The 10,073-nt window shown below is 38.2% G+C and overlaps 1 non-coding gene across 1 annotated transcript; it reads left to right on the top strand.

Annotated features, from left to right (window-relative positions):
* Positions 1 to 5,806: 5,806 nt before the first annotated feature.
* LOC147341415 (U6 spliceosomal RNA) lies at positions 5,807 to 5,913 on the top strand. Its single transcript, XR_015159983.1, has one exon. It is a non-coding gene; the product is annotated as a U6 spliceosomal RNA (small nuclear RNA).
* The last annotated feature ends 4,160 nt before the right edge of the window (positions 5,914 to 10,073 follow it).

The raw sequence follows: 10,073 nt of genomic DNA, 5'->3' as shown, positions 1-10,073 counted from the left end.
AGATAGTATTAAATTTTTAAAAAGTGAGATGTCCTTTATGAGGCAGGATTACAAACTCTTAGAAAATTTGGGGGTGTGGAATTCCATCTCACCCTCCCTCACTTTTCCAAATCAATCTCAAGGAATTACTGCAGATGAAGTAACAATAGAGTAAATATGTCAACTGATTTCATCTTGACAGAGAGCCCCCTCCTCCCTTTGGTATTAATGATATTATTTCTGAAACAGTATAAGTCACAGACACTCACTATTTTGCTCAGTAAGTAGAGGGTTTCCCAGGACCTTGATCATCTCTTCACTGGTAGATGGCTGCAGAATCAGAATGCCCCAAAATGGCCATCAGAAACTGAACTCAAGGTATCAGGTATCATTTAGATCCTGTGAAAGACCAACAGAAAGATTCATGAAGTTCTTGCCTGATCATCACCTGAGTGATTCCTTTAACCATGCTTGGGACAAAGGTACTGCAGCTGCAGAAAACTGACTGCAAATTCCACAAGGACTTGTTGGTTAGGTCCATCAGAGCAAAGGACCAGATCTCAAAACAGTTGGAGTCAGGTGACACTGAGGCTACGTGCATGGACTTTATCCCTCCCTCTTGTAGTCACAGGATATTTCTAATGCTGACTTGCTCCCTCACACAGATGCTTGGGTCTTGCCCTGGATTAAGCACCTAACAAGAGAAGGGATAAATCCATATGGATACATCTCCACGTGTAGAATTTAAACTTAATCATAGCCCCTGTGGTTCACTGGAATGACCATCAGCAATAGGTGTTTAAAGCGATTTCTGTATTTGGTGAGAAGCTGGATGAGGAAATCTCAGAGGGCTCTCCCAACTTTGATTTTTAAAACAGCAATACCTGTTTCAATTCACCAGAAAACATAGGTTCTTTATTTGGTGTAGTAAAGATGTCTGATTCTGGACCTATACAGACCTATTTGAATCCTGGTTTCAGAGATCACTCATTCTGTGACTTAGGACTTAACCTGCCTAAGTGCACTAAGAAGGGACCCTTGTCATGGCACAATAGTAAAGGTTAAGTAAAATATTTTAAGTAAAACACTTGGTACATATCAATTGCTCACTGAATTCTACTCTCTTCATTTATGACCACTGCTACTTTATGTATTTACTTTTTTTCTTCTCCATTTCACCAAATGGAATCAGAAGTATTGCTTTTTGTATACTATCACTTCAGACCAACAGCAGTGAACCTTAGAGAGGCTGACTAAAGAATTAATATAATCTCCATGTTGCAGCCCCTATTCGTCCCTCAGAGACACACACACACAGCAGTTTTGGCCAGAACAGATAAAAGAAGCATCTTTACTTGTGGTAGTAATTCACACCTTTTTGCTCTACCCAAACTGTTGGAATTAACTCCTTCTGCCTCTGCTACTGCTGGTCAGCACAGCAGCCTGTCCAGGGGAGTTTTCAACAAATGGCAAGTATTCAACAAGTACTTCCAAATGGGAAGATTGGAGTAGGAACTCCTGGGAGGAATGGACACAATGGATAAAACACCGCTTTGAGAGACAAAAGACATGAGTTTTAGTCCTGGCACTAATTTGTATTGTCTTTCAGTGGAAAAGCCACTTAACCACTTTGAGCCCCGTATTTTCTCACCTTAAAAACAATATCCACCATGCCTCTCTTTTAGGGTTGGCATGAGGATCAAATAAAGTAACGAATGTGAAAGCACTCTGTAAACTCTGAAGGGTGATACAATACACATGGAACGGATCCCTATTATTATTTCATCATGGGAGATGGGAGAGGGAGGAGGAATGCATCAATATGATTGTTTTTTCTGCTGCCTGCTTCAGCTCCTGCTTACTGAGCTGCACTCTTTGCCCTCCCACTCACCCCCTACACACACATCATCTGCTCTGCCTCTCCACTGTGAAAGTTTCAACCTGCGCAGGCTTAAACAAACAGCTCCTCGTGGTTCATGTATCTTGAATCATAAAAAGACAGGTTTTCAATGTTAGTTTCACACCCTTGTATCATTTTTTAAATTTCCCGTTTTAGGATAACTCTATTCCTTGACATCTGTATGCACTGTAGGCAATCAATAAATATTACTTGAATGAATAAGTGACTCTCTATTAGTCTTTAGAAGATAGTGAAATCTTTTTCCCTTAAAATAAGATTGAATTGCTTTTTATTCTCAAAGGAAACAAGCATACAAAATTAAGACTGTATTAAGGAAATGATTCGATACACTCCATCTGCATATGCCACTGCATTAACTAGTGTCAATATAACAGTTACAATGGGTATGTTATTAGCTTGGCTAATGTCTCTTGGATATGTACTTATAGGAAATAATCAGGCACTCCTGTAATTTGTTGAAGAAGCAACGTTTCATGGTTAAAAATACATTCATGCATTTAATCTAGAGGCATATACATTTACAGTACCAGCTCTTTAAGAAAAATGTTTTAGTTATCTCTTTTCAATTCTTCAGTTATGTAGTTCACAAGGAATCTTCCAAAAATAGCATAACATTTAGAACTTAAATAAAGGTTCGCTTATTTACTTATTCAATAAAATTTCTTGAGTGTTTAACAAATGCAGCCTTTCAAAAGATCTTACATTCCAACTCACATATTTCCAGATGAAGAAACAGAAGTCCAGAGAGGTTAAGAGACACAGTGAATTAGTGGCAGAGCTGGTGTTGTAGCCCAGATCGCCTTGACCTGATTCTGTGACCTTTTCACATCACTATCTGGCTTTCCCCTTAATTTGTTTTCTGAAGGTATTCTCGATAGGACTTTCATCTTTGGTACTTTCATTGTTTCAATAACAGATGAAAGGTCATTTCAGTCACTGTATTTGAGCTATACCATCTTGTGCAAATATCTTGCTCTTTCTTGGTCCTAGATTCTTCATCAATAAAATGAAGCAGCTAGACTAGGCGGTCTCTGAGGTTCTTTCCAGCTTTGAGCTATAATTTCCCATGGCTCTGCAAGTTAAACTGTACATACATCATTGGTTATACTCAATATCTGACTGAGGGAAGCTGAAAGAGAAAATTTCTATAGTTCCATGAATCTAGGCTGTACAAAACACTCCATCCTACTTTGCTCTCTCAGCCCTCAGAGTGACAGAAATGTCATATTGGTGCTTGGTCTTAGTGTGAGGAACCAAGGACCATTACTGTAAGAGCATGAGAAGGATGGTTCCAAACTTCCTAGGCACTGTAATGTAGAAAGACTTGGTCAAAGATCTGAGCAAAGTGTCTAGGCTCTGTCACATTGTAATCCTGTGATCCTAGACACTTTTTCAACATCTCTGCCATCAATTCCCTTACATAAAATGGAAATAATATTACCTAAATAAGTGACTATCTCAAATGACTGTTTTGAAGATTAAATAAGAAAAAAATATACACAAAGTGCTTAACAGGTATTTAGGTACTTAACAAATGTTGCTTTTGCTTCTTCTTAAAAGTCTATATTTTAATTTTATGATTCCATATATATGAAAAGTCCAGAATAGGCAAATCTACAGAAGCAAAATGAATTAGTGGTTGCCAAGGCCTTGAGGATTGGTGCAGGAATGGTAAATATAGGGGGTGGTTTGTTTGCTTTGATTAAAAGCTATCTGATTTTTTAAAAATTTGTGTACTTTTACTTTATTTAATAATGAGAGTTGGACCATAAAGAAAGCTGAGCGCTGAAGAATTGATGCTTTTGAAGTGTGGTGTTGGAGAAGACTCTTGAGAGTCCCTTGGACTACAAGGAGATCCAACCAGTCCATCCTAAAAGAAATCAGTCCTGAATATTCATTGGAAGCACTGATGCTGAAGCTGAAACTCCAATACTTTGACCACCTGATGCGAAGAACTGACTCATTGGAAAAGACCCTGATGCTGGTGAGCTGCAGTCCATGGGGTCACAAAGAATCAGACATGACTGAGCGACTGAACTGAATTGAACTGAACTTTTAATAGGTCTTAAACTTTTGACACTTATGTTACCAAGGATCTTATTGTTAGTTTATTTCAATGTCCAGCATAATTTGATATTTGCATATATTTACCAATTTCTGACTCTTCCTCTCTTTTTTGGTGATGATACATTCTAAAATTGTAGGGAAGTTTGCACAGCTTTGAATATATTAAAAACTACTGAATGTACACACATTCATATGTGTGTATTGTAGTGGTATGTGAATTACTTATCAATAAATCTGTTACCAAAAAAGCAATCCTGATTAATACTAGGGAAAAAAGTCTATAATAAATTGGTTATCCTTGACTGAATCTAAATCCTTCTACTGACCTACAGCAGAGAGCCCTGGTAAGAACTGGATGAGATCATTAATTTAAAAGTAGTTTGAAAAATTTAATAATGACAAAAGAAATGCATTCAAAGGAAATGATACAATCATAATCTGAGAAATAAAGAAATGGAGAAAGACACCTTGCTTCCAATCAGCAAGGCTAAAATATAAGAAAGATGAGACTGTTTAAGTTAATGTATAGCATTAATGCAATATCAACTTAAAATTCTGAAGAATATTTTATAGGCTATGACAAATTTATAGTGAAATTCACCTGGAAGAATAAGAAGACAAAAATGCCAAAAAATATTATTTTTAGTAATGATGGAGATAGCCTCTCAAAACCTTTTAAACCTTACTACAAAGCCATACATATAGAAAAAGACCATTTGGCATTGAGTAAAAAATTAATATTGATCAATGAAATAGCATACTTTAGAAAAGGAAAACCAAATATTTAAAAACATTTCCAGTTGGCTAGAAAGAATACACACACACACATATACACACACAATAAAGGAAACACTAACAAATAAATATTATGGGGGAAAGTGTATACTCATAAAAAGAGAAATAAATTTGGATATGTACCTCATGTCATCTATTTCAATAAATTTCAGATGGATCAAAAAGTTAAACATCAAAATCTAAACTGTGAAACGAAGGGGAAAAAAAGAACAGCATTATTTATCTAGGTAGTGTAGCCATTGAAAAAATTGAGGGTAACATAAAAGCCAGGATGATGTGTTTAAAATATGACTAAAAATCTTGTACACATTGTACTATAACAAAATGGAGATCAAAAAGGAAACCATCAAAAGCGAAAAATAGGCAATTGAGCAGAACTTTAAAAACACACCCATCAGAACATATAAATAATGAAACATATGAGATCAATGTATGAAGCTCACCAGATAAGTGGTCACAAAATGAACAACATGCACAGTAGGGAACATACTGAGTGTGTAATGACATGATAAAACATGTGACCTCAGCATAATGCAAATTAAAACACAAGTTTCCCAAAAACCTTGGTACGTATGTATATGTAATAAAGACCACTGTCAGCAAACGTGACTCTGTAGATTGCTGATGGCAATATTTATTCTTTGTCTTGCCCGGTCTGGTGCTCTGTGATGACCTGGAGGGATAGGATGGGGGAAGGGAGAGGAGGCTAGGGAGGAAGGGGATGTATGCATAATAACAGCTGATTTGCATTGTTGTATGGTAGACACCAACACAACACTGTAAAAATTTAAATAAAAAAATTGGAAACAAACAAACAAAAAGGAATACACCTCCAAGGATATAATCCAAAATAAATAAAAGCAATTTATGCAGAAATATTCATTATATTGCTATTTAAATATTCATCTACTGTATATATATAAATCACCATGCTATATATTTAGGGGATTCAGTTATGTGTAAGACCCAATCCTGGCCCTCAAGGATCCCAGAACATAGTAAGGAAGGCAATTGTATGTAAAATAAAGACAAAGAACTACAGCAGTGCTCGCTTCGGCAGCACATATACTAAAATTGGAACGATACAGAGAAGATTAGCATGGCCCCTGCGCAAGGATGACATGCAAATTCGTGAAGCATTCCATATTAAAAAAAAAAAAAAGAACTACAGCAGCAAAGAACCAGTGTCATTCTTTGGGGGTGAAGTGGGGTAGGCTTGGAGAAAAAAAAGGTATGGAGGAGGTAATATTGGACATGGATCTTGAAAGGTGAGTGGGGTTTGGTGCAAGATGGGAATGGTTAAAAGACATTTCGTGAAAGATTCCAAATGATCCATAACTCAGGGATGGCTAAAAACACCATTTGATATTAATAGGCTGGATGAATATATAATAGCTGGATGGATATATAATCACTAGAAACAACCAAAAGAAGTATATCTGTGAAATAACCTCAAGCCACGTAAAAACATGACTGTAATCGAAAAATGTCAGACAGGCATGCAAAGTGCTGGCTATCCACAGCAAAGGTGCTCAAGTTTCATCACTTTCAAAAGTCAATACCACTATACAAATATGACTGCTAAGACAAACCAACAAACATTTGAACTGATCCTTCTCTGTAATTAAACTCTCAGGGTCAAGAAGGCTGTGAACATTGAGTTCCTGCCATGTCTTCAGGAAAATGAGTGGTAGTTGCCTGTGGTTACTGCATGGAGCTAGATTCTGTGCTTCTTGCATTTATACATCTCCTATGAACACAAGTCGTGTACTCGATGCGCTGCTCCCTCCTCTGTTCTTCCTCTAACTCCCTCACAGCCTAGCCTACTAAATCCTCTTCTATTTCAAAACAGCAATTGCACTGCCTTGTCTCCAAAATCCTTGAGTAATGGGACAGGAGTTAGGAGGACTCAGAACATCTATCTTGTTCTACTAAGTCTACTAACAGGGAGAAAGAAAAGCACCCAGGATTGGAAACCTTAGTTTATGTAAGCTTGGAATTCATCAGCTCTGATTCCTGTCCACTACATTCTTACCCAAATTTATTGTGTGTTCCCTCTGTGGACATAAAATAAAAATGTGAAAAGCAATTTGGAGTTACTCAAAGGAAAATTTATCTCTCTGTCTGAAGTTTTTCAAGTTCTAGGCCTCAAGCAAACATATTAAAATAGATCAAATTTTACTATATGATCAAATCAGTGGCTCTTTCTGAAAAAGCCCACCCCATTGTTCACTCTTCTCTACTCCAAATGTAGGGATTTCAACAAAATGTACAATGCCACTAAACTCACCTACAACATCTTGCTATTTCTATCAAGGATACGTTTCAGCATTTTACTCATCTCCTTCAAGTCTTTCCTCTGGAAGGACTGAGGCTTTTAGCTTTTTGGACTTCTATCCATATAAATAGCCACTCATGGTCCAATTGTGTGGTATTCAACACAAGCGATATACATCATATAAAACAGAATCATTCTCCCTGGAGAGAAACTGAGGCCAATTGAAAGGCTCCTAAAAAAAAGGCTGTTGTGTAAGTAAGCTCTCTTTCCTTAATTATATCTTATGTTTTTGCAAATGCTAAGAAAACCTCATGCCACTAATTTTTTTCATCCAAACCCCACTCAAATCTTTTCCTGCACTTCATTGTTCCAACACCCCTGTGAGATTAGGAGGCCAGTGTCGGTACGCACTGACACACCTGGGCAGATTAGGATCAGGCCCTATCTTCAGGCCTCAAATGAGAAAGAGCAATGGGCAGATTGTTTGAAGAGGTGGGCTCTGGCCTCAGCTCTGCCACTAAGTAGCTGTCTGATCTTTGGCTAATAACTCCTCCTTTCTGGCCTTCAGTTTTCTTACCTGTAAACCAAGATATTGAACTGGATGGATTACAGGGTTTTTTTTTTAATTTAAATTTATTTATTTTAATTGGAGGTTCAACGCAGGATACAGGATGCTTGGGATTACAGGTTTTTTTTTTTTCCTACTTATAAGATTCAATGAGTTTAAGTTCACAGACATGTTTCAGAGGCAGTTTGCTACGCACAAATGATACTACTAATAAACTGAAAATATATTGGCTTTCTAGTACAACCAAACTGAATCTGTCTAGGATATACTACTAACTAGCAGTGTTACTTTGGCCAAGTTGCTGTCTCTGAGCCTTACATTTCTTGTTGGTAAAAAGGCAACACTAACTGCACATGCTTATAGCAATGAATAACTATGAAAACGTAGGTAAAGCACATGGCCCACGATAGCTTCTCAATAACTAGTGGCCATAATTAGCTGCCAGGAGGTGAATATATCACAGCTTTCTCTTCAGAACATATTTGTACATTGCTGTTGTTTAGTTGCTAACTCATGCCCGACTCTTTGCAATCCCATGGACTGTAGCACACAAGGCTCCTCTCTCCATGGGACTTTCCAGGCAAGAATACTAGAGTGGGTTGCCATTTCCTTCTGCAGGGGATCTTCCCAACTTAGGGACTAAACCTGCGTTTCCTGCGTTTCCTGCATTGGCTGGAAAATTATTTACCACTAAACCACCAGGGAAGCCCAAATAATAATTTGTACCTTAATTATTCATAAATACTCTTTCTAGCCCTCAAAATAAACATGGATCTTCTCTAATTTCCCAGGCAAATAATAGCTTAGCAAAAGGGCAATTACTATATTTGCAACCTGATTTTACACATCGGGAAACCAAAGTTATATGATTAGTTCCAAATTGGGAAAGGAGTACATTAAGGCTGTATATTGTCACCTGCTTATTTAACTTATTTGCAGAGTACATAGTGAGAAATGCTGGACTAGATGAAGCACAAGCTGGAATCAAGATTGCCGGGAGAAATATCAATAACTTCACATATGCAGATGACAGCACCCTTATGGCAGAAAAGTGAAGAACTAAAGAGCCTCTTGATGAAAGTGAAAGAGGAGAGTGAAAAACTTGGCTTAAAATTCAACATTCAGAAAACGAAGATCATGTCATCTGGTCCCATCACTTTATGGCAAATAGATGGGGAAACAGTGGAAACAGTGTCAGACTTTGTTTTTGGGGGCTCCAAAATCACTGCAGATGGTGACTGCAGCCATGAAATTAAAAGACTCTTGCTCCCTGGAAGAAAAGTTATGACCAACCTAGACAGCATATTAAAAAGCAGAGACATTACTTTGCTAACAAAGGTCCGTCTAGTCAAAGCTATGGTTTTTCCAATAGTCATGTATGTATGTGAGAGTTGGACTATAAAGAAAGCTGAGCACCGAAGAATTGATGCTTTTGAACTCTGGTGAGAAGACTCTTTAGAGTCGCTTGCACAGCAAGACGATCCAACCAGTCAGTCCTAAAGGAAATAAGTCCTGAATATTCATTTGAAGGACTGATGCTGAAGCTGAAACTCCAGTACTTTGGCAACCTAATGCAAAGAACTGACTCACTTTAAAAGACCCTGATGCTGGGAAAGATTGAACACGGGAGGATAAGGGGACAACAGAGGATGAGATGTTTGGATGGCATCATCAACTCAATGGATGTGAGTTTGAATAAACTCCAGGAGTCAGTGACGGACAGAGAGGCCTGTCATACTGCAGTCCATGGGGTCGCAAAGAGTCAGACAAGACTGAGGGACTGAACTGAACTGAGCTGATGATTAGTCTGACATCACACAGTGAGTTAGTGACAGAACTGAATGTAGAACCCACATCATCTTATCCCCAGGTCAGTAGATTTTATGCACTCAACGGATACCCTTTAGACTACACTGTATTGCTATTAATAGTTAGTGGTGTCAGACAATAATAATAATGATTTTCATTCACTTTATTCCTTATCTAAGTCCAGGTGGCATAGTGATAAAGAATCCGCCTACCAATACAGGAGACGCAAGACATGTGAGTTAGGTCCCTGGGTTGGGAAAATCCCTTGGGGGAGGAAATGGTAACCCACTCCAATATTCTTGCCTGGAGAATCCCATGGACAGAGGAGCCTGGCAGGCTACAGTCCATGGGGTCACAAAGACTTGGACAAGACTGAGCACACACATGCAGAAAGAGTAAAATAGAATACTGGAAATCTGAGTTCAGTTCATTTCAGTTCAGTTCATTTGCTCAGTCTCGTCTCTCTGCGACCCCATGGACTGCAGCACGCCAGGCTTCCCTGTTCATCACCATCTCCCAGAGCTTACTCAAACTCATGTCCATCAAGCTGGTGATGCCATCCAACCATCTCATTCTCTGTCGTCCCCTTCAATCTTTCCCAGCATCAGGGTCTTTTCAAATGAGTCAGTTCTTCACATCAGGTGGCCAAAGTATTG

The sequence above is a fragment of the Bos grunniens genome, chromosome X, assembly GCF_055505025.1.
Source record: "Bos grunniens cultivar Pamir isolate PY7600 chromosome X, Bosgru_T2T1.0, whole genome shotgun sequence".
NCBI classification, from domain to species: domain Eukaryota; kingdom Metazoa; phylum Chordata; class Mammalia; order Artiodactyla; family Bovidae; genus Bos; species Bos grunniens.
The sequence above is the reverse complement of the archived record's forward strand: the minus strand, read 5'-3'. Positions and strand labels throughout refer to the sequence as shown.